This window comes from Ovis canadensis, chromosome 13 (assembly GCF_042477335.2).
Source record: "Ovis canadensis isolate MfBH-ARS-UI-01 breed Bighorn chromosome 13, ARS-UI_OviCan_v2, whole genome shotgun sequence".
In the NCBI taxonomy this organism is placed as follows: Eukaryota; Metazoa; Chordata; class Mammalia; order Artiodactyla; family Bovidae; genus Ovis; species Ovis canadensis.
This window is the reverse complement of record NC_091257.1, coordinates 48,996,436-49,020,490: the sequence shown is the minus strand read 5'-3', so window position 1 is coordinate 49,020,490 and position 24,055 is coordinate 48,996,436. Positions and strand designations below refer to the sequence as shown.

General features: G+C 42.0%; 1 protein-coding gene across 36 annotated transcripts in view; it reads right to left on the bottom strand.

The window, feature by feature from the left end:
* The window catches only part of ZNF438 (zinc finger protein 438), a 191,325-nt gene extending 167,795 nt beyond the window's left edge, over positions 1 to 23,530 (bottom strand). For 5 of the 36 annotated variants that reach the window (XM_069547714.1, XM_069547704.1, XM_069547702.1 and 2 more), the window contains exons 1-2: positions 22,884 to 23,035; positions 22,099 to 22,356 (exon numbers count right to left, since the gene is read on the bottom strand). The gene's annotated coding sequence lies outside the window, so the exon portion shown is untranslated. Of the gene's footprint in view, positions 1 to 3,619; positions 3,658 to 22,098; positions 22,357 to 22,883 lie in introns of those variants that run through there. The other 31 variants (XM_069547695.1, XM_069547698.1, XM_069547706.1 and 28 more) reach the window with 17 other exon arrangements.
* Between the last annotated feature and the right edge of the window lie 525 nt (positions 23,531 to 24,055).

The window sequence follows — 24,055 nt, the reverse complement described above, 5'->3', positions numbered from 1 at the left end:
CCATCAGCCCTTCCAATGAACACTCAGGACTCATTTCCTTTAGGATGGGCTGGTTGTATCTCCTTGCAATCCAAGGGACTCTCAAGAGTATTCTTCAACACCACAGTTCAAAAGCATCAATTCTTCAGCGCTCAGCTTTCTTTATAGTCTAACTCTCACAACGATACATAAGACTGGAAAAACCATAGCTTTGACTAGACAGACCTTTGTTGGCAAAGTAACATCTTTACTTTTTAATATTCTGTCTAGGTTGGTCATAACTTTTCTTCCAAGGAGCAAGTGTCTTTTAATTTCATGGCTGCAGTTACCACCTGCAGTGATTTTGGAGCCCCCAAAAATAAAGTCTGTCACTATTTCCATGTTTCCCCATCCTTTCTAGCCATATATGAAGTAGATATAGGAAAGCAAGTGTTCCAAAGACATGGCAAAGAGCTGGTGGCCAATTGGAGGTCAACAGTTGCTTTAAGTGTCAATGTCAAACCACCACAGGTTTTTCTAAGCCAAACTTAAAGATGCCACAATACAATCCTCGCAAAAATGCAACAGGCCTGTTTGCCTTCGGTCAGCACCACATGAAAGCAACCACATTAATCTGGTCGTAGATACAAAGCTTGTCATTTCTCTTCCTTCCTTCGCTGGCTTCTGTGGCAGGTCCATCCTTCTCTCCTTCAAGTTAAGGTGAGCTACCCACCTGGAGGTCGTGTGACTCAAGACAGGAAGATTCTACCACCATACCCCAGTGACATCAGGGCAGGCCATGTGACTTCAAGACCATTCTTCTTGCCTGACTGATTTCAAGCATCAACCATTTTGCTTGCTTTGGTCGATAAAGTATGAAGAAAAATAATACATGCCATGTCCCAGCACCTGATTCTGCCACATGCTGTCCCTTCAGCCACAGAACCACAACATCGCCAAAAAGCCTATTCCTTTGGCTTTATGTAACAGAGGGTGTGGAACACAGCCACAGCCATGTCATGAGTAAGAAATAAACCTTTGTTGTTGTAGGGAACTGAGACTTTGTATTTTTAAGTGTACCTTTACCTGGCCATGGGGAAATTTTGATGGAATTTAACAAGTAATAACAACAAGTGCCTCAAATATAAGGACCTCAAAATTCAACAAAGGACATTCTAGACAAAACTAACAAACAGGCAAAGACTGGGCATTATGTGTTCACATCTAAAAAAGGGGAGGGTGGGTAGGATTTAATAGTCTCCCTACACCACGAACTCTTGAAAAATAACAAAAGGCAGGACATGCAATTGAATATTGGGTAAGAGACAAGCAGACAATTCATGGATAAACAAAATTAAACTGGTCAGAAAAAATACAGGATGCCCCATGAAGTTTAAGTTAAAGATACATAATGAAAAAAATTCAGTATAAGTATGCCCTGACAATTACATAGTATATACTTACACTAAAAAACTGTTACCTCAAATTCAAATTTAATAGAGTGTCCTGTATTTTTATTTGCTAAATCTGGCAACTGGAGGTGAAATCCATGTGGCTAGCAAGTGAATGAAGAGAAGTTGAGCCTCACTAGTAATCAAAGAAATGCAAATTAAACTCACGACAAACCATTTTATAACCATTATGTTAGCAAAATCCAGAAAACAAAGCTTTTATTGAAGAGCACATAAACCTGTTTTTTTCCCCATTTTACTACAAAAGATCAGCTAGCCTAAGATTCTTTTTTTGACCATACCATTAGGCAATAAAAGGCCAACAATTCACTGCATGTGCACAGAGAAAAAACACATTTCAAAGTCATTATTTCATACTATAGACACTATGGAATAATCCCAATAACCATGGTGAGGCAGGCTGCCCAGGTGGCTCTGTGGTTAAAAAAATCTGCCTGCCAAGCAGGAGTGAAAGTGAAGTGAAAGTCGCTCAGTGGTGTCCAACTCTTTGCAATCAGTCCATGGACTTCTCCAGGCCAGAATACTGAACTGGGTAGCCTTTACCTTCGCCAGAGGATCTTTCCAACCCAGGGATTGAACCCAGGTCTCCCGCATTGCAGGAGGATTCTTTATCAGCTAAGCCACAAGGGAAGCCCAAGAATACTGGAGTGGGTAGCCTATCCCTTCTCCAGCACATCTTCCAGACTTAGGAATTGAACTGGGGTCTCCTGCATTGCAGGCGGATGCTTTACTAACTGAGCTACCAGGGAAGCCCATTAAACATGAGACACAGATTCATTTCCTGGGTGGGGAAGATTCCTTGGAGAAGGAAATGGCAACTCAGCCCAGTATTTTTGCCTGGGAAGAATTCCATGGACAGAAGAGCCGGCAGGCTACAGCCCACGGGGTCACAAAAGAGTCAGACATGACTTAGTGACTAAACGACAAACATCAATCCACAGTCAGGCACAGAAGACTCTGCCAGAAAACTTAAGTACCTATTTAGAATAAATTTATAAAGTGAAATGTTGAGAATGAATATGCCTGAGTATCATTTAGTAGTTAATCAACAGCTCTTTCATAAAGAATATCATAACATCAATTTTGATACTAGGTTGAAGATTAACCTCTTCAGGTTAGCTCTCACAGCAGGTCAGAAACTTGGACTGTAAACAAAAACAAGGACCATGCTTGACATTTTCAAAGAGCTTTCACATTAATATGCTTTATCTAAATCACAAATATTGCTTTAGCACTGGATGGTACCCATCTGGAAGATAGAAGACACAAAAGCTGTAGGTTAAGGATGGAAAGATAAGCAGAATATAAATAGAATATACACAGCATCCATTCTTTTTTAAGTAAGATGAGCTTATTTCCTGTGAATACAGCATGTAGGATATTTTAAACAAATTTTCAATACAAAAAATAAAGTATACCAACAACTTATTTTGCCTTCTTGAACTTCTAGGAAAAATAATGCCCTCTGACTTTAACATCTCCATAGGAAAACATTTTTTAAAACTAAAATATTACTGTGAGAGATCAATTTAGAAAAGGGCCTATTTTTTTGTCACAGTTCCTGGAAATACTCATAAATAGCTCTTTATTTCATTCTGAAGAATAAGAATATTTTAAAATAAACACTAAACCAAAATACTTTATAAAAATGGTACTATGATAGAGTAGTTGTGATAAAATGATTCACAGACACTAACATGATTCTGCCTACCTTATAGAAAAGGCATGCAATATAATCCTAAACATTCTAAAATGTTGCTAAGAATAATTGCTAGTTAACTTTCAAAAGGTAATCCCTTCAAGATGTACCTCTAACAACAGCAAAAACAACAAACTTTAGATCTATAATTCAGCATCCATCAAGACTAATTTTGGCAGGTATATGACACAACACACCCCCACAAGAGAGAAAGATAAACATAAAAGTAACACAGTTTTCACCATAATGTTTAAAGCATTAAAATAATCCATACATCACTATTACCTTTTCAACTATACATAAAACAAATCCTTGTGACTGCCTGGGTCCCAAATATCACAGAATCTTGAGACTGGTAGGCAGGATACATGATAGTCACTCCACTTTTTTTTTTATAATTTCAGAAGAAAAGCACAATCAGAAGTGCTGTATTAGCGCAACTGCTAACATTAAGGTTTGACATACACAGAGAAAATTTAAAGTAACTAACCTCCAACTTCAAGAAAGGAAAAGATTATTCTTTGGCTCTTGTCCTAAGTTGGAAACAAGTAAACAAAGAACGGGTTTTAAATATGCTCCATCAAGCAATCCTTAAACGCTAATCAATATCTCCACTTACACACACAGTTGAGAGTGTCAGTTCTGATCAGTAACTACCCTGCTTCAAGACCCTTCCTCCTCATAGCTTGCCAGTCCCTAACCTCCAAGTTTAGGGTCCCAAACTCACTTTGGAAAGAAACAATCCTAAAAATTCCATGTTTCCTCAAAATCCTTTGTAAAGTCTCTGCCTGTCTTGAGGACCATATTCTACAAGTATAGTTCTCCCTTGTTCAGCAAGCATGAAATTCAGCTTTCATCCAGCTACACTTGGGTGTGGTCTCTTTCTTCAATAACACAATAAATATTGCATTATTTTGTACTGTAATAACCAAGGGTTACTTGGTTATCACCATTTTTCTTCATGCAGGAAAGAAAAATCTTTTTGTTATAATAATTCAATTTTATGGAAACTTGAGAATCTTCACCTTTTAAGTCTAAATATAATCATTTTTGCCCAATATACAACTATACTAACAAAGGGATCCTTTTCCTTCTCCTCTGATTGCCAGACCAATAATCTCATACCATCAATGGTCAACATCCAGCCAATGAATTTATGAAACACGAATATTTCCAATTAGTCAAACGTATATCAATAATTGAATATCATTATGCGGAGTTCCCTAGTGGTCCAGTAGTTAAGAATATGCCTTGCAGTGGGGTAGATGCAGGCTTGAACCCGGATCGGGAAATTAAGATCCTATGGTGTAGCCAAAAAAAAAAAAAGAGAAGTGAATATCATCAAATAGTCTTCAAACAAAAAGATAAGTGATCAAAAACTTAAGTTTTTAAGTTTTCAGATTTTAAAGATTTTTTAAAATCTGAAAACCTAAATTCTAAATCCTACCTTTGCAATTTAATTATCTGGGTAAATGGATCATCTCTTCTTCAATTTTTCAACCTAGAAAACAAAGTGACTATACCTAGCTCCTACTACCTCACAAAAATGATGTAAGTACTCATCTTGAGTATGATGAACTCTAAATGTTTCAGAAAGGAAAACAAGCCCATCCATTACATTATCATATTTCGTTTGTTTGTTGCTGAAGTCAAGTCAGCTTGAGGTTTAGGTCAGCATGGAGAAAAAGTAAGAGGAACTGTCTCAATTTGACATAAGAAAACAGCTTAAGGAACATTTCATGCAAAGATGGGCACAATAAAGGACAAAAATGGCAAGGACCTAACAGAAGCAGAAGAGACTAAGAAGAGGTGATAAGAATACACAGAAGAACTGTACAAAAAAAAAAAAAAAAAAAAAGTTCTTAATGATCCAGATAACCATGATGCTGTGGTCACTCACCTAGAGCCAGACATCCCGGAGAATGAAATAGGCCTTAGGACGCATTACCACGAACAAAGCTAGCAGAGGTGAAGAAATTCCAGCTGAGCTATATTTCAAATCCTAAAAGAGGATGTTGTTAAAGTGCTACACCCAATAAGCCAGCAAATTTGGAAAACTCAGTAGTGGCCACAAGACTGGAAAGGGCAGTTTTCATTCCAATATCAAAGAAAGGCAATGCCAAAGAATGTTCAAATGACCATAAAATTGCACTCATTTCACATGCTAGCAAGGTAATGCTCAAAATCCTCCAAGCTAGGATTCAACAGTACCTGAACTAAAAACTTCCAGATGTATAAGCTGGATTTAGAAAAAGCAGAGGAACCAGAGATCAAATTGCCAACATCTGCTGGATCACAGAAAAAGCAGGGCAATTCCAAAAAAAGAATCTACTTCTGCTTATCGACTATGCTAAAGCCTTTGACTGTGTGGATCACAACAAACTGAAAAATTCTTAGAGATGGGAATACCAGACCACCTTACCTGTCTCCTGAGAAACCCATATGCAGGTCAAGAAGCAGCAGTTAGAACTGGACATGGAACAATGGACTGGTTCAAAATTGGGAAAGGAGTACAGCAAGGCTCTATGTTGTCACCCTGTTTATTTAACTTATATGCAGAGTACATCATGCAAAATGCCAGATTGAATGAATCACATGCTGGAATCAAGATTACCAGGAGAAATATCAACAACCTCAAATAAGCAGATGATACCAATCTAATGGCAAAAACTAAAGAGGAACTGAAGAGCCTCTAGATGAGGGTGAAAGAGGAAGGTGAAAAACCCAGCTTAAAACTCAACATTCAAAATACTAAGATCATGGCATTCAGTCCCATCACTTCATGGCAAATAGATGGGGGAAAATTGGAAACAGTTACAGATTTTCTTGGGCTCCAAAATCACTAGGGATGGTGACTGCAACCATGAAATTAAAAGACACTTGCAACTTGGAAGAAAAGCTATGACAAACCTGGACAGAGTATTAAAAAGCAGGGGAATTTCAGAAAAACAACTACTTCTGCTTCACTGACTACGCTAAAGCCTTTGACTGTGTGGATCACAGCAAACTGGAAAATTCTTAAAGAGATGAGAATACCAGACCACCTTACCTCCTAAGAAACCTGTATGTAGAACAAGAAGCAACAGTTAGAATGGGACATGGAACAACAAACTGGTTCCAAATTGGGAAAGGAGTACATCAAGGTGGTATATTGTCACCCTGCTTATTTAACTTATATGCAGAGTACATCACAGGAAATGCTGGGCTGGATGACTCACAAGCTGGAATCAAGATTGCTGAGAGAAATATCAACAACCTCAGATATGCAGATGATTTCACTTTAATGGCAGAAAGTGAAGAGAACTAAAGAGCCTCCTGATGAAAGTGAAAGAGGAGAGTGAAAAACTCGGCTTAAAACTCAATATTCAAGAAACAAAAATCATGGCATGCTGGCCCATCACTTCGTGGCAAATAAATGGGGGAAACATGGAAACAGTGTCAAATTTCATTTTCTTGGGCTCCAAAATCACTGTGGACAGTGACTGCAGCCACAAAATTGAGACACTTGCTCCTTGGAAGAAAAATGACAAACCTAGAAAACATATTAAAAAGCAAAGACAACACTTTGCTGACAAAGGTCTGTGTAGTCAAAGTTATAGTTTTTCAAGTAGTCATGTACTGATGTGAGACATCAGTATCCTAAAGAAGGCTGTTGGTTTAGTCGCTAAGTCGTGTCCGACTCTTGCGGACCCCATGGATTATAGCCTGCCAAGCTCCTCTGTGCATGGGATTCTCCAGGCAAGAATACTGGAGTAGGTTGCCATTTCCTTCTCCAGGCGATCTTCTCAACCCAGGAATCGAACCCAGGTATCCTGCATTGCAGTCAGATTCTTTACTGACTGAGCTATGAGGGAAGCCCTAAAGAAGGCTGATAAGCATTAAGAAATGATGCTTTCAAACTGTGGTGTTGGAGAAGACTCTTGCAAGTCCCTTGGACTGCAAGGAGATCAAACCAGTCAATCCTAAAGGAAATCAACCCTGAATATTCACTGGAAGGACTAGGGTTGAAGCTGAAGCTCCAGTACTTTGGCTACCTGATGCAAAGAGCCGACTCACTGGAAAAGACCCTGATACTGAGAAAGATTGAAGGCAAGAGGAGAAGGGGGGAGACAGAGGATGAGACGGTTGGATGGCATCACCAACTTGATGGATGTGAGTTGGAGCAAACTCAGGAAGATAGTAAAAGACAGGGAAGCCTGGCAAGCTCCAGTCCATGGAGTAGCAAAGAGTCAGACATGACTTAGTGACTGAACAACAACAACAAAAAAGACTAATAAGGGTTCTAATTAGAATATCAGAATGAATGAGAATCCTATCCCAAATAGAAATCCCTCTAATCAGATAGGCAAAGTGAATTGTGCAAAAGGGTTGCATGACCCAAGTATACTCAAACATGGCTGAGAGCTGTCTTTGCACTGCTTTTGGCCGCAGTGTTCTCAAAAAATAAATTCTAAATAGCCAGTACTGCTACCTTATGGCTTCTCAAAGCTCAGTGAAGCATCCACTCTAGTCTGATCAGAGTAGGATTACAAACACTGAAATACTAATTGATTCAAGTGCCAACATGAACATTTGACTAGATGTTGAAGGAAACCACATCACCCCAAAATAATCTTGACACATTATTTTGAACTAAAGACATTTAAGAAATAGCAGGTGCAGAAGGACACTCTGAGACTCCTTTGTCCTTCCTGAGAGCAAGAGATAAAACTCCCAAGTGAAAGATACCTTCCCCATAGCAGGAGGAAGGAAGACATTCTTATCAGCAGAGGTGGGGGACTGGGGGCTAGGAAAGCTGTACAAACAAATCTTATGACAGTAACCCTTATCTTGCCATTATCTCTTCACCACTCACTATCTCTGCCCCACACCCACTTTGTCTTGTCAATTCTTCACAAATTTATCGTGTGTCTAAAATGTGCAAAAGTTTCTGGCTCTGGTCACTTCTTCAGGTCTTCATTCTCTTGTGATGGCCCCCGTGTATATGTCAAAGTTTAACAAAATGTGTATGTTTTTCTCCTGTTAATCTGTTTTATGTCAGTTTAATCCTCAGGCCCAGCCAGAGACCCAAAGAGGGTGGAGGAGAATTTTCCCTCACCTGCAGGGTCAAGAGGCCTAACTTAGTAAGGTTAGGCAGAGACCTGGTGAATTTATCCAGAAACTGGCAAATTCATTTACAGAGAAGAATCCAAGCAGAGGCAGCACAGCTCGGTGTAAACAGTAAGAACTCTGATGTGTTTGGTGACCCTGAATAAGTTGCTCAGTATCTCTGAACACCATTTCCTCCTCTATAAATTAGGAATTATTTCACAGGACTATCAGAAAGATTAAAAGAGATAAACATAACTAGTACTTTTTAAAATGTCCTAAGGGGATTTCCCTGGTGGTCCACTGGTTAAGACTCAGCTCCCAATGTGGGGGGTGCGAGTCCTAACCCTGGTCAGGGAACTAGATCCCACAGGCCGTGCAGTGCAGCCAAAACATAAGTAAATATAAATTAATTAATTAAAAATATACATTCCTAGTCATTAAATAAAAAGGTCCTAACAACCAGATCTCTGAGTCCTCTACTTACTTTGGTCTGGTAACTAACTTGCTATATAACACATATGAACACACATGACAAGTCATTTGATCTAAAACTGTTTCCTCATCTGTCAAATAGTTGGGGAATGGATACCCTACACATTTTCTGGAGTATTTATTTATAACCATCACATATGAAAATGAATCTGAAAAGGATTTTTCAAACATACAAAAACCCATGTAACTGGGAGATAATTAATTCTATACATACAAAAATGAAGTGGATTCATACAAGCAAACCTATTATAATCCAGGATTATATAATACCCCAATCAAATTAATTTTAGTAAGGAAAAAATGTCATGCCTAAAATCATACCCCAAATGCTAGACACACTGACCACCACATGGCTATGGGCTGCAAGAATTCTTTTCCGTGCAATAAATGAACCAAATGACCTCAGCTCTCCAAAGAACTAAAAGCAGTTCAACAACATCTTTTGTTCAAGTCAGGTGTTTGCCATTTACAACTACTACTTCAATTTCTAAAGCAACAGGAAAAAGAGAAAAAGAAAGCAAGCTATACACTGCAGGGTTTCTCAACATTAGCACTGTTGACATTTTAACTTAGATAATTTTTTTAAAAAACTCCTTTTTAGTTTATTTATTTATTTTAATTGTGCTAGGTCTTCATTGTGGCTTATGAACTTAGCTGCCCCAAAGCACATGGGCTCTTAGTTCCCAGACCAGGGACTGAACCCTGTGCGCTGCACTGGAAGGCAGATTCTTAATCACTGGACCACGAGGGAAGTTCCTAACCTAAATAATTTTTTGATGTTGGGGTTGCCCTGGGTACCGTAGGTTACTGAGGTGCTTCCCTGGCCTCCACTAACTAGATGCCAGGAGCAATGTGCGCCCCTTCCACCCCGCCAACATACACCCAGTTGGGACAACTAAAAATGCCTCCAGGCTTTGCCAAATGTCCCCAGGGTGAGTTGGGGGAGGGGACAAAGTCACCCCCAGCTGAGATTCACTGAGCTATAGCCTCACTACAACATTTCAGTATTTATTTCTTATCTGGGGCTTCCCTTGTGGCTCTGCTGGTAAAGAATCCGCCTGCAATACGGGAGACCTGGGTTTGATCCCTGGGTTGGGAAGATCCCCCAGAGAAGGGAAAGGCTACCCACTTCAGTATACAGGCCTGGAGAATTCCATGGACTGTACAGTCCATGGAGTCACAAAGAGTTGGACACGACTGAGTGACTTTCACTTTCACTCTCTCTCTCAGTTCAGTTCAGTCACTCAGTCACGTCCAACTCTTTGCAGCCCCATGAACCGCAGCACACCAGGCTTCCCTATCCATCCCCAACTCCCAGAGTTTACCCAAACTCATGTCCATTGAGTCGGTGATGCCATCCAACCACCTTATCCTCTGTCATCCCCTTCTCCTCCTGTCCTCAATCTTTCCCAGCATCAGGGTCTTTTCAAATGAGTTGGCCAAAGTATTGGAGTTTCAGCTTCAACATCAGGCCTTCCAGTGAACACCCAGGACCGATCTCCTTTAGGATGGACTGGTTGGATCTCCTTGCAGTCCAAGGGACTCTCAAGAGTCTTCTCCAACACCACAGTTCAAAAGCATCAATTCTTCAGCACTCAGCTTTCTTTATAGTCCAACTCTCACATCCATACATGACTACTGGAAAAACCATAGCCTTGACTAGACGGACCTCTGTTGACAAAGCAATGTCTCTGCTTTTTAATATGCTGCCGAAGTTGATCATAACTTTCCTTCCAAAGAGTAGCTGTCTTTTAATTTCATGGCTGCAGTCACCATCTGCAGTGATTTTGGAGCCCCCAAAAATAAAGTCTGACACTGTTTCCCCATCTATTTGCCATGAAGTGACAGGACCAGATGTTCGTTTTTTGAATGTTGAGCTTTAAGCCAATATTTTCACTCTCCTCTTTCACTTTCATCAAGAGGCTTTTTAGTTCCTCTTTACTTTCTGCCATAAGGGTGGTGTCATCTGCCTATCTGAGGTTATTGATGTTTCTCCCAGCAATCTTGATTCCAGCTTCTGCTTCCTCCAGCCCAGCGTTTCTCATGATGTACTCTGCATATAAGTTAAATAAGCAGGGTGACAATATACAATCTTGACGTACTCCTTTTCCTGTTTGGAACCAGTCTGTTGTTCCATGTCCAGCTCTAACTGTTGCTTCCTGACCTGCATGTAGGTTTCTCAAGAGGCAGGTCAGCTGGTCTGGTATGCCCATCTCTTTCAGAATTCTCCAGTTTATTGTGATCCACACAGTCAAAGGCTTTGGCATAGTCAATAAAACAGAAATAGATGTTTTTCTGGAACTCTCTTGCTTTTTTGATGATCCAGCAGATGTTGGCAATTTGATCTCTGGTTCCTCTGCCTTTTCTAAAACCAGCTTGAACATCAGGAAGTTCACGGCTCTTATATTGCTGAAGCCTGGCTTGGAGAATTTTGAGCATTACTTTACTAGCATGGAGATGAGTGCAACTGTGCAGTTTGAGCATTCTTTGGCGTTGCCTTTCTTTGGGATTGGAGTAAAAACTGACCTTTTCCAGTCCTGTGGCCACTCTTGAGTTTTCCAAGTTTGATGACATATTGAGTGCAGCACTTTCACAGCATCATCATTTTAGGATTTGAAGTAGCTCAACTGGAATTCCATAACCTCCACTAGCTTGTTTATAGTGATGTTTCCTAAGGCCCACTTGACTTCACATTCTAGGATGTCTGGCTCTAGGTGAGTGATCACACCATTATCATTATCTGGGTTGTGAAGATCTTTTTTGTACAGTTCTTCTGTATATTCTTGCCACCTCTTCTTAATATCTTCTTCTTCTGTTAGGTCTGTACCATCTCTGTCCTTTATTGCCCATCTTTGCATGAAATGTTCCCTTGGCATCTCTATTTTCTTGAAGAGATCTCTAGTCTTTCCCATTCTATTTTTTTCCTCTATTTCTTTGCATTGATCACTGAGGAAGGCTTTCTTATCTCTCCTTGCTATTCTTTGGAACTCTACATTCAAATGGGTATATCTTTCCTTTCCTCCTTTGCTTTTTGCCTCTCCTCTTTTCATAGCTATTTGTTGAGAGGGACTCCTCTTGAGATGTGATGGGAAACTCAGCCAGCCAGTTTGCTTTTTTGCGTTTCTTTTTCTTGAGGATGGTCTTAATTCCTGTTTTCTGTACAATGTTATGAACCTCCAGCCATAGTTCATCAGGTACTCTATCAGATCTAGTCCCTTAAATCTATTTCTCACTTCCACTATAGAATCATAAGGGATTTGATTTAGGTTATACCTGAATGGTGTAGTGGTTTTCCCCACTTTCTTCAATTTAAGTCTGAGTTTAGCAAGAAGGAGTTCATGATCTGAGCCACAGTCAGCTCCTGGTCTTGTTTCTGCTGACTGTATAGAGCTTCTCCATCTTTAGCTGCAAAGAATATAATCATCTGATTTCAGTGTTGGCCATCTGGTGATGTCCATATGCAAAGTCCTCTCTTGTGTCGTAGGAAGAGGGTGTTTGCTATTATCAGTGCATTTTCTTGGCAAAACTCTATTAGCCTTTGCCCTGCTTCATTCTGTATTCCAAGGCCAAATTTGCCTGTTACTCCAAGGTGTTTCTTGACTTCCTACTCTTGCAGTCCAGTGCCCTATAATGAAAGGACATCTTTTTTGGGTGTTAGTTCTAAAAGGTCTTGAAGGTCTTCATAAAACCGTTCAACTTCAGCTTCTTGAGCATTACTGGTCGGGGCAAAGACTTAGATTACTGTGATACTGAATGGTTTGCCTTGGAAACGAACAGAGATCATTCTGTCATTTTTGAGACTGCATCCAAGTACTGCATTTCAGACTCTTTTGTTGACCATGACAGCTACTCCATTTCTTCTAAGGGATTCCTGCCCACAGTAGTATATATAATGGTCATGTGAGTTAAATTCAACCATTCCAGTCCATTTTAGTTCACTGATTCGTAGAATGTCAACATTCACTCTTGCCATCTCCTGTTTGACCACTTCCAATTTGCCTTGATTCAAGGACCTAACATTCCAGGTTCCTATCAAATATTGCTCTTTAAAGCATCGGACCTTGCTTCTATCACCAGTCACACCCACAACTGGGCGTTGTTTTTGCTTTGGCAAAAACATTCATTCATTCCCTTCATTCTTTCTGGATTTACTTCTCCCCTGTTTCCAGTAGCATATTGGGCACCAACCAACCTGGGGAGTTCATCTTTTAGTGTTCTATCTTTTTGCCTTTTCATACTGTTCATGGGGTTCTCAAGACAAGAATACTGAAGTGGTTTGCCATTCCTTTCTCCAGTGGACCCCATTCTGAGACTGATAAATTAGAATGCAGTTGGGAGCTAACAGTTTTGCAGTATAAAAGCTCAGTAAAAGAAAGCTGTCTGTAGAGAATTATAGGTACAGGAGGGAGTTATGGTTTAATTCTCTTCCATCAACATGCTGTTTTTTTGCTTAATTCTCTCTAAGAATTTCTTCTTGGGAGTTCTTCTGTGGTAACAACTTAGTTAACCAGTCACCAAAGCTTAGTCTCTACCAGACTTATTATTATTCATTAGTGATTATACGGGAAAAAAATCATGCCTCAAGATTGATTTCTAAGCAGCCAAATACGAAATGAAACAAAATTAAGTGCTACTTATCTATCTAAATTATTAAACGTAGTCAAACATTTAAAATATTAAGTACACAAATTAGTATTCAACTAATTACTGTAGATGTTTAATACATACATGTTGATGGTAAAATGCAAAAAGAAACCATAAGAAGTAGAATTTTAAGAATTATATTAAATGCCTAGTATACACCATCACTGGGTGAGACACATGGTTTTCTACAAGAAATAATTTCCATATACTTACATTGGTACTCTTAACATAGTAGTGAAAGTACTGGTCGCTCAGTCATGTCTGAGTCTTTGTGACTCCACAGACTGTACCCCAAAAGACTCCATGGACTTCCATGGACTTCTCCAGGCAAGAATACTGGAGTGGGTAGCCACTGCCTTCTCCAGGGGGTCTTCCCCACCCAGGGATCGAAACTGGATCTCATGCATTGCAGATTTTTTACCATCTGAACCACTAGGGGAGCCTGTTAATTTTGCCTAGGTAAATATAAATTTTAAAAGGAATCACAGTAAGTTACCTAGGATGCTATATTTCACCAGGTCAGTGTGAGAGTTACTTTTGTTGTCATCAAATACAAGAGCTGACCACCACTCCCCCTCTGCTTGGAGCTACCTGATACAAATAACCATCAGCCTGCTCTCCAGGGCTGCCCAGGTGGTACTAGTGGTAAAGAACCTGCCTGCCAATGCAAGAGATGTAAGACATGCAGATTCAATCCCTGGGTCAGGAAGATCACCTGGACAAAGGCATGGCAACCCACTCCAGTATTCTTGCCTGGAGAATCTCATGAACAGAGGAACCCGAAGAGTTACAGTCCATGTCACAAAGAGTTGGATACAACTGAAGCAACTTAGCATGCACCCAACAGCCTGCTCTCCCAGAGCCTGAACTTAAAAAATGACAAAGCATGAGCCATCAATAGGCCACTGTAGACACAATTCTACTTTATACCATGTCTAATGTTCTTAAGGAAGCTAACTGCAATTGTGGTTTAAAAAAATAATAATAATCACATCAACTCCACTAAATTTAGAGACACTGCAATAGCAGAGTTAAAATTCAATGAGCTGTAACATGAGACAGCACATCTTTTACTTTTAAACTTGTGACGGGTTCCTGTTTAGAGTTCTGGTGGACTTTTTTAATCAGATCAATTTTGCTGCTGAAAGCTAAAAAAGCTAAACAAAATATAACTGTACATGCTGTAGCAGAAAAGCTCGGAAATTAATCACGAAATCTATAATGGTGTAAATTTATATAATCTTTCATGGCTTGAATTTGAAATATGCATATTAGGAAGTAATACAATTAAGATAAATGTGTGTAGGTTATAGTATGCCCTGAAAGAGACTCATGGAAATAAGATACCTATTTTTGTGTGTATTGTTCAAATTCCTGTTTCCACATTGTTCCACATATAAGAAATGTAATCTATAATTCTGCTCATGACAAATATCACCAGATCCTCTTTCTCAGACAAAAAAATATAACTCAATGTTAAAGAGGATCAGCAGAGAAACTCAAACTTACTACAATGTGCGGAACTTTGGCACAATTCACTGAAATCAGTGGAAACCTGCCTAAATACTTCACACAACCCCTCCGTGGTCCTCTATTATGCAAGCTGCAACATTTCAGGCCAACTCCTTTATTTCACTTGTGAGCCCTGTCAACACTGAGGTAATAGAACTGGAAAAACTCATCACTCCACCGTGATATTCAAATATCAAATTGTATTTCATTTGGCAATAATTACACAGTTGCCAAATAAAACTAATGCAAATATAGTACACTAGGCAAGGTTTCGAGTCATTCTTTTCTTGAAACAGACTCCTGGGGAGCCTCGAATTGATTCTGCGATTGCTGAGGCATTCCTTCTCTCCTCTGACCCCTTCCCGCCCCATCCCTCACGCATGGTCCAGGATGAACTCATCGGCATGCATTTCTGCATTTATCCTCCTCTAGTTGTATTCCCACAGGTCCTTCCTCACACTCCGCGCCTCCAGAGGAGAGCTATGTTTTATTCATTTCTGAACTCCTCACACCTAGCCAATGTTCTGCATATAAAGTCATCCCTAATATCTACTCCACAGCAGGGACTAGAGATGGAGAAGGAGAAGAAATACAGACCTCACCCTCTGGAACCTCACAGAAAGGGAATATGGGATAGGGGCTGCCTGAACAGAAACAAGTAATGAAAGGCCAGTTAGCCTGTGTTCCTTTCTCCTATTGCCATTCAAGGCTTGTTATTGTTGTTCAGTTGCTAAGTCCTGTCCAATTCTTTGAGATGCCATGAACTACAGCACACCAGGTTTCCCTGTCCTTCACTATCTCCCAGAGTTTGCTCAAACTCCTGTACAATGAGTGACGCCATCTAACAATCTCAACCTCTGTCACCCCTTCTCCTCCTGTCCTCAATCTTTTTTTCCCAGCATCAGGGTCTTTTTCAGAGAGTTGGCTCTTTGCATCAGGTGGCCAAAGTACTAGAGATTCAGCATCAGCATCACTCCTTTCAATGAATATTCTGGGTTGATTTCCTTTAGGATTGACTGGTTTGATCTCCTTGCTATCCAAGGGACTCTCAAGAGTCTTCTCCAGCACCACAGTTGGAAAGCATCAATTCTTCAGCCCTCAGCCTTCTTTATGGGCCAACTCTCACATTCATACATGACTACAGGAAAAACCATAGCTTTGACTTTATGGATCTTTGTCATCAAAGTGTTGTCTCTGCTTTTTAATACTCTGTCTAGATTTGTCATAGGTTTTCTTCCAAGGTACAAGTGTCTTATGATTTCAAGGCTGCAGTCACCATCCACAGTGATTTTGGAGCCCAAGAAAATAAAGCCTATTACTGTTTCCACTTTTTCCCCATCTATTTGCCATGAAGTGATAGGACTGGATGCCATGATCTTAGTTTTTTGAATGCTGAGTTTTAAGCTGGGTTTTTCACTCTTCTTCTTTCACCCTCATCTAGAGGCTCTTTAGTTCCTCTTCACTTTCTGCCATTAGATTGGTTCAGTTCAGTTCAGTCACTCAGTCGTGTCCAACTCTTTGCGACCCCATGGACCACAGCACACCAGGCCTCCCTGTCCATCACCAACTCCCAGAGTTTACTCAAACTCATGTCCATTGAGTCAGTGACGCCATCCAACCATCTCATCCTCTGTATCATCTGGTTATTTGAGGTTGTTGATATTTCTCCTGGCAATCTTGATCCCAGCATGTGATTCATCCAATCTGGCATTTTGCATGATGTACTCTGCATATAAGCTAAATAAACAGGGTGACAACATCAGCCTTGATGTACTCCTTTCCCAATTTTGAACCAGTCCATTGTTCCATGTCCAGTTCTAACTGCTGCTTCTTGACCTGCATACAGGTTTCTTAGAAGACAGGTAAGGTGGTCTGGTATTTCCATCTCTGAGAATTTTTCAGTTTGTTGTGATCCACATAGTCAAAGGCTTTAGCATAGACAATGAAGCAGAAGTAGTTGTTTTTCTGGAATTCACCCGCTTCTATGATCAGACGGATGTTGGCAATTTCATCTCTGGTTCCTGTTTCTTCTAAATCCAGCTTGCACATCTGGGAGTTCTTAGTTCACATACTACTGAAGCCCAGCTTGAAGGATTTGGAATATTACCTTGCTAGCATATGAGTACAACTGTACAGTAGTTTGAATGTTCTTTGGCATTGACCTTCTTTGGGACTGGAATGAAAACTGACCTTTTCTAGTCCTGTGGCCACTACTGAGTTTTACAAATTTGCTCATATATTGAGCACAGCACTTTAACAGCATCATCATTTTAGGATTTGAAATAGCTCAGCTGGAATTTCATTACCTCCACTAGCTTTGTTTGTAGTAAGGCTTCCTAAGGCCCACTTGACTTCATACTCCAGGATGTTTGGCTCTAGGTGAGCGATCACACCATCGTGGTCATCCAGGTCATTAGGACCCTTTTTTACAGTTCCTCTGTGTATTCTTTTTTTTGAAGTAAACTCAATTTTTACTTTTCTATATAATACATGGATATAAGCATAAAATCTCCTTAAAGAGCTTGCAACCCTGAGGCGATGTCCTTGGGTATATAAAGTATACAGCAATAGCAAATGAAATCTGAGCTTCAGGAATGAAAATGGACTTCAGAAACATAATATTTATATGATTGCACACATACCAGTAGTATTCTATGCCTCATCTAGTCTCTGAATCCAATCACATCAACTGCCTTGCAGTTTGCACACTGGACAGCCTGACTCCCTACATATATTTCATCATACACAATGCCTCCTTTCCAACCGAAATTTAATAAATTAACATGGGATTTACATATAGGGATTTATATATGGTGAGTGCATTGCCAGAAAGCATAACTGGTTTTTGACAACAGCATCTGCCCACATAAAAACTTTGGCCCTCAGAGGGAACTTGATGCCATCTGACTATGGTGGGGTGGGGGGGGAGGGTCCTTGATGGTCACCTGGTATCCTCCAGAGGTGAGGTTTTTCATAATAATCTGAGGGCTGCATCAAGGGTCCTGTGTGTATTCTTATCACCTCTTCTTAATCTCTTTTGCTTCTGTTAGCTCCTTACTGTTTCTGTCCTTTACAGTGCCCATCTCCCTTGGTGGTGGTGGTGATTGTTCAGTCACTCAGTTGTGTCTGACTCTTTGCAACCCTATGGACTGCAGCATGCCAGGCTTTCCTGTCCTTTGATATCTCTAATTTTCTTGAAGAGATCACTAGTCTCTCCCACTCTATTGTTTTCGTCTGTTTCTTTGCATTGTTCACTGTAAGAAGGCTTTCATATCTCTCCTTGCTATTCTCTGGTACTCTGCATTCAGTTGCTATATCTTTCCCTTTCTCCTTTGCCTTTCATTTCTCTTTTCTCCGCTATTTCTAAGGCCTCCTAAGATAACTACTTTGCCTTCTTGCATTTCTTTTTCCTGGGGATAGTTTTGGTCACTGCCTCCTGTACAATGTTATAAACCTCTGTCCATGGTTCTTCAGGCACTCTGTCTACCAGATGTAATCCCTTGAATCTATTTATCACCTCCACTGTATGATCACAAGGGATTTGATTTAGGTCATGCCTGAATGGTCTAGTGGTTGTCCCTACTTTATTCAACTTAAGCCTGGATTAAATTACTCCTTAAGTAACAAGGAGTTCATGATCTGAGCCACAGTCACGTCCAGGTCTTGTTTTTGCTAACTGTATAGAGCTTCTCCATCTTCAGCTGCAAAGAATATAATCAATCTGACTTTGGTATTGACCATCTGGTGATGTCCATGTGTAGAGCTGTCTCGTGTTGTTGGAAGACCTATCTCATGCTATGACCAGTGCATTCTCTTGGCAAAACTGTTAGCCTTTGCCCTGCTTCATTTTACTCCAAGGCCAAACTTGCCTGTTTCTCCAGGTAACTCTTTTTTTATTTTTCAGAGTTCTGCCCACCACAGAGAGTAAAAACTTTTTTTTTTTGCATTTTCTTAATATAAATTTAATTGGAGGCTAATTACTTTACAATATTGTAGTGGTTTTGCCATACACTGACATGGATATGCCATGGGTGTACATGTGTTCCCCATCCTGAACCCCCTCCCACCTCCCTCCCCATCCCATCCCTCTGGGTCATCCCAGTGCATAGCCCTGAGTACCTTGTCTCATGCATTGAACCTGGACTGGCAATCCTTTTCACATATGATAATATACATGTTTCAATGCCATTCTCCCCAAATCATCCTACCCTCGCCCTCTCCCACAGAGTCCAAAAGACTGTTCTATACATCTCTGTCTCTTTTGCTGTCTTGCATGTGGGGTTACCTTTCTAAATTCCATATATATGCGTTAGTATACTATATTGGTGTTTTTCTTTCTGGCTTATTTAACTCCATATAATAGGCTCTAGTTTCATTCACCTCATTAGAACTGATTCAAATGTATTTTTTTTAATGGCTGAATAATACTCCATTGTGTATATGTACCACAGCTTTCTTATCCATTCGTCTGCTGATGGACATCTAGGTTGCTTCCACATCCTGGCTATTGTAAACAGTGCTGCAATGAACATTGGGGTACATGTGTCTCTTTCAATTCTGGTTTCCTCAGTGTGTATGCCCAGCAGTAGGCTTGCTGGGTCATATGGCAGTTCTATTTCCAGTTTATAAAGGAATCTCTACATTGTTCTCCAAAGTGGCTGTACTAGTTTGCATTCCCACCAACAGTGTAAGAGGGTTCCCTTTTCTCCACACCTTCTCCTCTCCAGATACCTCTTAACTTCCTACTTTTGCATCCTAACCCCCTATGATGAAAGGACATCTTTTGTTGATGTTAGTTCTAGAAGGTCTTACAGATTTTCACAGAATCAAAATCATTCAACTTCAGCTTCTTCAGCATTAATGGTTGGGGCATAGCTTTGGATTAACGTGATGTTGAATTACTGTGATGTTTAATCAAGACAATGAGGAACAAAAGCAGGCTTTCTTTTCAGAAATACAAATGTATGTCTTCAGCCCTGACCATTCCTCTGAGTTCCATATTCCTACATCCAAGAGCCTGCTCAATGTGTCAATCTAGTGGAGTTACAGGGATGAATTTCACGGATTCTGAAACAAGATTGCCTGGGTCTGAATCCCAGCTCCATCACTCCCAGGCTAGGAGACAGCAGGCTTCTTTTGTGGCTCCTCTACACACACAACTGTCATAAGAATTATATGAATTCACATGTGTAAAAGTGCTTAAAACCAGTGAAGCACACAGTTCACACTGACATGGAGCTTACTGCTATTACCAGCACTGGGATTGCTGTTACTATGTCTGCATGCATGTGCATGCTATGTCACTTCAGTCGTGTCCAACTCTTTGCAACACTCTGGACTGTAGCCCTCCAGGCTCCTCTGTCCATAGGATTCTCCAGGCAAGAATACTGGAGTGGGTTGCCATCCCATCCTCCAGGAGATCCTCCCAACCCAGGAAATCAAACCCACATCTCTTACATTTCCTGCACTGGCAGGCGGGTTCTTTACCATGAGTGCCACCTGGGAAGCCTGTTACTATGTCTATGGAGCATCTATAGCTTGTCCAAAACAGAATTCATGGTTGTCCTCCCAAACCCCTTCCTCCCTTCTCAGGAAACAGCACCACTGTCCCTCCAGCTGTTTCAGCCTAAAACCAGAGAAATCATTACTTCTCCTTCTTCTCACACTCCAACTTCTAGCATCAAAAGTATACTATGACTTTGACCATATACCATCATCTCACCAACTATCTCCCCTAGCCCAAACCCCTGCCATCTCTCCCCAACAGTAAGAGACTCCCATCTCCCCACTTTCAATACTCCCCACTCTACAACCCTACTGCTAATTCTCCCTCCAAGAAAACTGCAATTAGATGCTATCCCCTTGATGCAAGGCTCCCTGTAGTTTCCCATCAAATTCAGAGTAGCTTCTTCACACACCCCTGCCCCCTTAGCCCACAAGGGTCCCCCTAGTTGCTGGCCCTCCAGTATCACTTACCACCACCTTCTCCCTTCCTTGCCTTGTTCTGAACACTCTCCCCTTGCTACACCTTGGCCACCTCAGGCTTGCTTCCAGCTCAGACCACTGCTGTCGCAAGATAGTACCATACAATCCTCTGAAGTCTGAACTCTGAGGTCGAGTTACTCACATTCAAATACTGTCCCTATCACATTTTAGCTCTGTCTGCAAGCACGTGTGCTCAGTCGTTCAGCTGTGTCTGACTCTTTGAGACCCCATGGATTGCAGCCCCCCAGGCTCCACTGTCCATGGAATTTTCCAGGCAAGAATACTGGAGTGGGTTTCCATTTCCTACTCTAAGGGATCTTCCCAACCCAAGCATAGAACCCGTATCTCCTGCATTGGCAGGTGGGTTCTTTATCACTGAGTCACCTGGGAAGCCATGAGCACATCCTTAACATTTCTGTGCACCAGAATCCTCATCTATAACAAAAAATGGAGATATGAATACACATCTCAGGTTGTAAAAGTCTAATTTAGTGTTTAGAAGAATGCTTCACATAGACAGCTCTAGGTTAGGGTTTACTGCTACAATTATGCCTGCCTAAAAATTTCTTACCTCAGGTTCTTCCTCTCACTTCCATCAATTCAAAGCCACCTCCTCTGAAATGTATTCCCTGATGGACCCCATGTCAAAGCACCTGCCCTGTACTCCCACCGTTGTTCTTATCTTCCTTGACTTCACTGCACTTACCACCATCTGAAATAACATTATGTACTTATTGTCTGATACCCTCCTGGACCATGAGCTCCAACAGGTTGGCGACTTCATGTATTTGCTGCTCTATTTGTAGTTCTGACTCAGAACCTGACTTTGAAAGTATACATCTCCTATCCGGGTTAGTGGACCAGCCGGAGTTTCTTAATAACAATACTCAGCCAGCCTTTCATTTTTCATGATCGCGTCTGATCCTCAAAAAACAAACAGTACATATACTATCATCTCCCATTTTAGGGAGAAAAAGAAAGCTCCCAGCTTGGGTGACTTCTCTTTGAACACAAAGTTAGTAACTATCAGAAACAAAAATCAGAACTCTTGCTTCTAAGGCTCTTCAAACTAGGATGGATGGGTACTGGGCCCCTGAGCTGAATTTACAGAAATATTTGTATTCAATTTCCTGAATAAATACACCCTAGGGGCGCTCAATATTCTTCCTTTCAAAGTTCTTAACACTTGCTCCTGAATTTGAGAAGTTTTATAGTATAGCACTAACTCATCAAAAATGCACCAACCTCTGGCAAGCCAAGAAAGTCAAGCAGTAACATATGATGAGGTGATATTCCAAACTGACAGAACAACCCCTAAAACACAGTGTGTCTGTTGTTGAGTATACTGTGCTCATTCCAAGACGCTCAGTTTTCTCTACACCACCAGACAAGGGGGCGTTTTAATTGCTGAGAACATTGTGATACTGATACCAGTGATGTCTTGACTCGTATCCACCAAGCTCAGAGTTCAGGTCTGTGGTCTGGTTCAAGTGTTGTCCGTGACTAGATGGGCAGAGGAGAAGGCAAAATTTTGAAAACATTCGCTACCTACAAGGCCTCTGTCAGACGGCCGCTGGTCACCACATTCTCAGAATAACCGATTGTCTTAAGTTTTCTCCTGGCAAGGTTACCTCTCACAACGCTCCCGGCCCTGGGAGATGCCCATTAGGGCGGTCAGGGTCGCTATGCCTCCATTTTACACAAAAAGGACACTGAGGCAGTAAGTGGCCATCCCTGCAGTTCGCCCTCAGCTATCTGGAAGCTGCCGGGACCCCAAAGGAAGCCCAGATACTCGGGGGTCTCTGCAGGAACCCTGCACCGCTGACTCAACATGTCAAACTCCAGGACAGATGGAATTCAGTCCTCTCTACGAGAAAGAAAGAAAAAAGGCTCTTCCCTTGGACTTCCCGTTCTCTGGCCTCTACTCCGGTCCCAAGGGAGACCGTGCGAGTCTCACCGGGCACTGCCTCGCCTGCTCGCACTGCCGCCCCGCCCGCCACGGAGTGCGCGCTCCCGCCCCGGGCGGCTACCTGTCCCGTCACCGCGTTCGGCGGCTCCCTGGACCGCCCCAGGGGCGGAAACCAAGGCCACCACCGACTCCTGGGGTGCGAACAGCTGGGGGAGCCCCGGAGGCCCAAGCAGCTTCAGGAATCCTCAGAAACTTACAGTTTTCCTACCGCGTACGCGTCACGGCGAGGTGACGTCAGAGGACCCGGCGCCTGGGCAGGTCAGGGCTCGGGGCACCGCCCCCCGCGCGCCGGCGGGAGACACGCCCCCTTCCTCAACGGCCCCGCCCAGCCGCGGGGCCCCGGCCGCGGAGCAGGCGCAGACGGCCAGCGTGGCTGCCTCCTGGAGGGCTTCCCAAACCAGGTCGCTGAGGGCGGGGGCTGCTTGAGATAGCTGTTCTCTAGCTGTGGGGCCGGGGGCGAGGCAACAATGGGAGTGGGCAAAGACCCACAGCAAACAGGGTGTCGCCAAGGGGCTTGGGGCTGGACACCAGAGTTGTGAGGTAAATTTCCACAGACTTTGCCTTTCTTCCCTCACGTGTTCGTTAAAAGTTCTCCACGTGCCGAAGCAGCCATTTGCTCTCCATCAGGTGCTGCGGGCCCCTTCGATGGGAGCGCTCAGGTCTCCCACCAGCCCTTGCTCCTATGTCGCCCCGCCCCGACTCCGCCCCAAATGGTCGGTCCCGCCCGTGCCCAGTATGCTCCTCCCCAACCGGACCACCCCCTCCACTTGGCCCCGCCCCCTAGGGGCGTCCGCCCTTCCGGCTCCTGCTGGAGGGAGGACCGGCGCCCCGCGACCCCGCCCTGTCCTGGCAGCTGTTCTAACGTTTTCCTTGAGTTTTTAGTCTTTCCTCTTCCTACTAGATTTCCAACTTTTGCACAGGTTCCACTATATTAGCTTTAGCAGACGATGATCTGTATAAACGAAATATTTACGCGTCTTCGCTCGTGTAAACTTTCCACCTCCTCACCTGGTGACATTTTCCTGCGCCAGCCCAGGTCTCTGCTCCTATTTTATGCTCTTTTCTGGTTAAAAGATGGCTTAGTCAAAGGAAAACTGAAGGCTCGAAGAACCGACAGCAGTATATTAAACATTTATTTCTGGCTTGTAGGATTTTTCTGTTAGTCTTACAGTCAGGGGGGAAAAAAAAAAAAAACCACTTTATCCTAAAAAGTGACTCAAACAACTACGTCTT